Source organism: Ursus maritimus, unplaced genomic scaffold, assembly GCF_017311325.1.
Source record: "Ursus maritimus isolate PB19 unplaced genomic scaffold, ASM1731132v1 scaffold_24, whole genome shotgun sequence".
Lineage (NCBI taxonomy): Eukaryota > Metazoa > Chordata > Mammalia > Carnivora > Ursidae > Ursus > Ursus maritimus.
Window position 1 is genome coordinate 18,386,516 of NW_024424897.1, and position 6,682 is coordinate 18,393,197.

The 6,682-nt window shown below is 55.7% G+C and overlaps 1 long non-coding RNA gene across 1 annotated transcript in view; it reads left to right on the top strand.

The window, feature by feature from the left end:
- The window catches only part of LOC103665590, a 6,106-nt gene extending 2,799 nt beyond the window's left edge, over nt 1–3,307 (top strand). The window contains exon 2 of the long non-coding RNA XR_569318.2: nt 2,953–3,307. This is a non-coding gene — a long non-coding RNA (uncharacterized LOC103665590). The remainder of the gene's footprint in view (nt 1–2,952) is intronic.
- Nucleotides 3,308–6,682: the final 3,375 nt, after the last annotated feature.

Consider the following 6,682-nt stretch of genomic DNA (forward strand, 5'->3'; position numbering starts at 1 on the left):
TTCTATCAGCACTTTACCTTAAAATAAAGGGCACGGAGAGGGTGACTGGGGGAGACCCTTCCTTAATGCTGGGGTTCCTCTCACACAGCAAAAGTTGCCCTGGGGACCACAGATGCAGCCTTCTAGACACGGCACCCTGCTACCTTGGCTCCTGCCATCAGGGACCCTCTGAGCCCAGAGGGCTACTGCCTGGGGCTGACCCCCTCTCCCACCCCCCAGTAAGACAAGTGGCTACAGACTCCCAAGTGTTCCAAAGGGTCAGGCGGGGAAAGGAGTGGGGAGGGACGGGCAGCTTCCCAGCGGGGGCTGATGATGGTTGATGACGGTTGAGAGCCGGGATAAGGCCCCCACCCCACCTAGTTCTGAGCTCCTACTGGGTGCAGGCCTGCCCTGAAAGCAGAGGGGGACTGAGTCACAGGAGGGCCCTCGGGAAGGGGAGGAAGAGCGTGGTGGGGGTCCCCGCAGGAAGACCCAGAGAGGAGAGCCCCAATGGGGGACAGGTGGCAAGTCAACAGAAGGGGAGGTGGCCGGCCTGCCGGGGGACTGAGCTCAATTTTAAACATTTAACCAGGGGAAGGGAGAGTGCAGAGACCAGGATGAGTAAGGTGGGACCTGGAATCAAGAGCAAGTTCACAGCCAGGAGGCCAGGCCAGGAGGTCAACAGAAACTGGGTCAGAAGGAAGAATTTGGACTTTATCCTGAGGTCATCAGGGGCGGCTGGGAGTGGAGTAGGAGTGCAGGGTCAGTGGGCCCCTGGCACCTGTGCGTGGCTCCCTGTGTGCCCTAGCCCCCTAGCCCCGTGGGAAGGAAGAGGGGGCCTCTCTCCGCACTTCCTCTGCCCATGCACGGCTCCCACGCTTGGAGCATCCAGGTACGGGGCCTCTCTCCCCACTCACCTGTGGGTTCTCTGCCCCTCCCCAGAGGTCCTTCCGGTGTGGAGCTCTGAATTCCCCCCACCTCCGCCCTAAGTGGGCAGGCGTCGGGGGGGAGGGGGTCGGGAGGGAGGAATTCAGGCCCGAATGTGGATTCGGGCGGAAGGAAGGGGTTGGCCAACCTGTCCGGCCCGCCCCCCAGGCCTCCATAAGCCTGTAAGACTGCTAAGAGGCCGCAGCCCCACCTGAGCCTGAGGGGCCCACAGGGGTCTGGCTCCCTGTGGCGGCTTGACCTGGATTGACCTGGAACTCTCACTGACCAAGAGGAGCCATTTCCTGGAGGGTTTCCCTCCCTGCCCCCCTCCCAAGCTTTGTACCCAGGCTGCCTGTGTGGGAATCCTGCCCCAGTTCCCCACTTACGATCGGTGTGACTTCTGGGAAGTAACTTGAACTCTCTGTGCTCCACGTTATTCCAATAGTGGGAGGATTATCAAAGGGCAGCCCGTAAGACAGCTCGCCTTGGTTGAGGGTGGTCTTTGTGCTCTGTAATTAGTCCTTTTGTTCGGCTGAGGAAGAGGGGGGTCAGAGGTTGATGGTTAATGGGAAAGAGACGAGGTGGGAAGGGCTTAGAATTTAGCCTCCCTGCCCTGGGCTGCAGTTTGTCTAAACTCTTCCTCATTCGGAAGCCCTTCAGTCTCCGGGATTTTGTGCCCCGTCCCACAGCTTCTCTCTCCCCCCGTGGGCTGTGCTTCACCCCCGGGGACAGAGGCTAGACCGTGGGGTCAGTGTCGGGTGAGAAAGAACCAAAAAGGATGATTTGGAACAGGACCTGCTGGGTTGGGAAATGGAAGGGGCCAGCACTCCAGGGGACAGGGACGGCGCTGCCAGTATTCTGCACCAGAGGGTCCCACTTGTCCTGAAAGAAGCCTCCTCCTGGAAGCCTCCCCTGACCACTTTGCAATCTTATCAGAGAATTCCTGGGGCCTGAGCAGTTGCAGCTCAGCCTCGGTGAGCCGGGTACCCTGTTCCCGCATGTGGTAAGGGCCAACCATCTATGCATCATTGAGGTATTTCTAGAGAGACCCTCCCAAGGGTCCTGGGAGGAAAGGATGATACGTTTACAGCCTTGACCCTAAGGTTCAGGGAATATGGAATATCTCGCTCACCAAGCATCAGGCATCGGCTGAGACACAAGTCGTGACCCCCTGGTTCCACGTCACACATGGTCTGTCCACTCCAGCACTTCTCCTGAGGGTGGGGCCGCCTCTGGGCATGTAATTTAAATTCCAGATTTCCTAGCAGCCATGGGAAAAAGGAAGACCTGGTAACATAGGTAGGTTGTTCTCCCTCTGCCGAGAAACAAAGTGAAACAAAGAAACCTATCAGTTCGTCTGAAGTTCCGGACCTCTTCCTAGCACTGGGTTCCAGGACGAACTAATTCATGGCTTCTATGTAACATCCGCCCCCAGTGATTTGCAGAAGTTACAGAAACCTGGCCACAACAGCCAGCTCTTGTGTGGATCCCATTCCAAGCTAAGGCATGCCATGGGGAGAACTCGCCGTGGAATTTCGCAGGGAAACAGCGCTAATAGACTCCATGTGATTGTTTCCTGGCTTCTAACTTGATCCAGGGTGGAGCTGAGGAGCCGGCCCGATAGGTAGAAAGAGTTGAATCAACGCTGGAGCCACAGAGAGCAAGGTTCACATTCTTGGCCCTGCTACCTGCTATGTCACCTTAGGCAAGATACTTCATCTCTCTGAGCCTCATTTTCCCCATCTGTGAGATGGGAATGAGACTACATTCCTCAAATAGTTATTACGGGGAGGCATTCATTCATTCGGTAAAAATTCAGAGCCTACTTGTGCCAGAGACTGTGGTAGGCTCTAGAGATACAGTGATAGAAAAGTCTAGCAAAAAACTTGCCCTCATGGCATTTATGTTCTAGTGGAGAGAGATAATTAAGCAGGAAACTCTCAGCTGGTAGGAAAAAGAAGAGGATTATTTAGCAGGTGATGTGATTCTGGCAGAGATGACTGGGTATCGTCTAAATTTCATTCCCCTTTTCTTCCCGTGTACTAGAACTCTGGACACAAGACTTCCCAACATAAAGACTACATTTCCCAGGCTCCCTTGAAGCTGAGTATAGCCATGTGACTAAGTCCTGACTTATAAGCAGAAACAACCTCCAGGAAATGTCCTTCAAGGGAAGGGGCACATCTTCCTTCACCCTTTCCTCCTTCCTGTTGGCTGGAACGCAGAAGTGATGGCTGAAGCTCAAGCAGCCACAATGAGCCACGAAGAGAAAGCCACTTGCCCAAGATGCCACAAATCAGAAGGTACCTGGGTGCAGTCCTTGACACTGCAGGGCACCGTGCCAGCCTGGGACCTGCTACTTCCAGATTTTACATCAAAGAGAAATAAATTCCTGTTGTGCTTAAACCACGGAGATTTTGGGTTTTCTCTCACACACAGTCCACCCTGATTTTCCTTGACATTGTGACAGAGTGGCGGGGGGTTATCTCTAAATGGATGGTCAAAGAAGGTCTTTTGCGGGGGTTACATTGATCTGAGGCCTGAATGGTGAGAAGGAGCAGCCAGGGGGAGATTAGGGAAGAGCATCCAGGCAGGGTGGGGAGAGACAGGCAGAAACGATGCAGGTGCCTAGGGCACCCACGTGGCTTAGTCAGTGAAGCATTTGCCTTTGGCCCAGGTCATGATCTCAGGGTCCTGGGATAGAGTCCCGCATCAGACTCTCTGTTCAGCAGTGAGTCTGCTTCTTCCTCTCCCTTTGCCTGCCGCTCCCCCTGCTTGTGTTCTCTCTCTGTCAAATAAATAAATAAATAAATAAATAAATAAATAAATAAATAAAAAGAATGATGTAGGTGCCTTAAAGGAGCAGGACAAGGGGGGTGAGCCAAGGGCAGGAGTAGCCTGCTGTGGGGAGTGGTGTCACCCCACACGGGGGGAGCCATGAAGGAGTTTACAATGGGGGGTGAGGTCTTCTGACCTGTTTCTAAAAGGCCCGCGGGGTGCCTGAATGATGCAGTCAGTTAAGCGTCGGACTCTTGGTTCTGGCTCAGGTCATCATCTCAGGATCGTGGGATCGAGCCCTGAATCAGCTCTGTGCTTAGCACGGAGTCTGCTTGAGAGTCTCTCTCCCCCCCTCTCTCTGCCCCTCCTCCCCACACTCTCTTTCTCTCTCAAATAGATAAATAAATCTTTAAATAAATAAATAAATAAATAGTCAGTCACTCTGAGTGCTGGGGGGCACCTAGGGGGCCCAAGTGAAGCCAGGAGACCAGAGGGAGGCTCCTGGGGTGACTGAGGACTGAGATGGTGGGGTATAGGATTCCCAGGGAGGAAGGCTGGGCTGGTTCATCCCTGAGCACCTTTCCAGTTCCAGTGCCATCCCCCACCTCCCCCGTCCTCCCACCCCCACACCCCTCCCCTGCCCTAATGATGACGGTCCGTTCATAATGTGCAGGGATTACCGCCCTACTTCCATTAACCCCCGGCCGGCTCTGGCCTCCAACACATGCTGTACCTTATAACTCTGGTCCTTCCACGTGGCAGGACTTGCTCCCTCTTCTGATGCACTTTTCTAAGACTCAGCTCAGAAGACTCCCTGGGGCCAGCTCTACTTCCCAAATTCCTTGTCCCTCAGGCTCCCCCATCCTTTGTTCGTACCCCTGTCATTGCCCTCTGTGATCGTTATGTGCTGTCATCCACACTGGACATGAACTCCCTGAGGGCAGATGCTGCGTGATTCAGTCCCCGTGGCTGCTTCTCTCCCTACACAACTCGGTCCCTTACCTGTGTCCAGAGCAGGTGATGTTGTCAAGCTAGTTCCCATCTTCATTTCATTTGGTCTTCACAACAGCCCAGAGAAGAAAACCAAGAGAGACGATATGGCCCGCTCAAGGTCATGTATCCACCTAGGTCGCAAAGCCTCCTGCCCCAGCAGTTCCACGGAACCCAGATGTCCCAGTCATGGGGCACTTTCCCATGCTTTGAGTCCCCAGTCCATGAGGATACAGGAAGTCCTATCTTCACCAGAAGTACCCACGGGCCCCTCCAGGTCACCTGGCCAGACCCCGTTCCATCAGTGGGTTACGCCATGCCATCTGGACATTCCCTCCCCTTAGTAGCCACTGCAAACCACGGTCCTCTTTGTCCTGAGTGTGGGCCCAGATCTTCCCTCCAGTGCCTGCAGGGGAACTGTCCAGCAAGGCTTTGCTGGGGGCTTGGGGAGAGCTGCCAAACTCACCCAATGGGCACCCAAGAGCAGGTGTGAGATTATGAGCTGTGTCTGCCTTCAGCGGTCACAGGCCCAAGCTGCTCCACCGAACAGCTCGTTGCCAAGTCCACTGCAAGGGATAGCTCACTGAATTGCCATGAAACCCCCTCCCCCTTCTCACGTGGAATCTCAGCCTCTGCTCCTTCAGGCCAAAGAGAGAAAAGGCAGCCTCCTTTCCAAGGCCCACTGCCAAGTCCTCACCTCTCACTGAGGACTGACCACATCCCGGGATGATGGAAAACGAGAAAGCCTCATCCTTCAGGAGAACTGCATTCCCTGCCCAGAAGTTCTCCCTCAGGGGCAACCTGTCCCTGTCCCCAATCTGGACTGTGTGCTTTGGAATAACATCATATGGGGAGTGCAACCAAGCCACCGCTCGGGGTGGACTTCCTCAGGCTCAGCCCGGAGGTCCTCAGCTTCCCTTGTTCCTACTGACACTTGGCCTTGGCTCTCAACCATTCATGAGCACAGACTTGGACAAGGACACCCATGAACCTTGGGGAGGGGAACCTGGTAGGCTCTTCCCTTAGAACTAGGAAATGGGGGCAGGGTGGGGGGACAGGGGTGGCAAGAAGGACTCCATGGGAAGAGGGAATCAGAATACACCCTCAAGGCATCCTGGGGCCCTGCTTCATTCCCCCAAAATGCCAGGTTTCTGACCATCTCTGTGTGGCCCAGGGGCATGGCCAAAGGGTGGTAAGCCCCTTTCTTCTTTCCCCAGCTCCTCGCCCAGTGCCAGGCTCGTGGAGCCTTCAGATGAACCGAAGTCCAAGTTGGAATAAAAGGAGCGATAGGAGCCATCGCTTCTTCCTGGAAAAGCATAAACAAGCAAAAGGTGATGTTGGGCAGATTGGGGGAAACATCGGCGTTCAGTCGGCAACAAGAATGACCCAGAACACGTGGTATGAGTACAAAGAACCAGAAGCCAACCTGTTCTACTGCTGCGTGGGTGTCTGGTGGGCTGCCAGGGGGTGGTACCCGCAGAACAGCCCAACAGCTGGACTGAGCGGCCCATAAGCCAGATGTTCCCACCGACACCCCCCAGTTGGCGGTGATTTCTGGGCCGGGGACAGGGGCTCCTGTGCTGCCTTCTGCCTCCAGCTGCCTCTCACTCCCGGGCCAGGCAGAAGGGCAAGGCGCCCGGGGCCCTCTGAGCTGTGGTGAGAGGGCAGGGCCTTCACCTGGTCTTTGCTGCCACCGCCACAGCCCAGTCTGGCTGGGGCTTGAGACCGATCCTACCAGCCCAGAGCGATCACCGGTCCTGGAAAAGGAAGAGGCATCCGCCAGCTGCCTTCAGCCAGGGCCTCCGTTCGCGACTAGCATGAAGGCCAAGGCTGGCAGGAGGGAACCCAGGGCTTAGCATCAGGCAGGCAGTGGGCCTAAGGCCCAGCTCCCGCTCCCTCAGCCAAGAGGCCTGGGGCCAGTAGCCCGCCTCTCCAGCCTGGCTTCCTCATCTGTCAGAGAACAACGATAAGGAGGGGCTCGGAGGGTGCAGAGAGCTGGCGTGTCTGC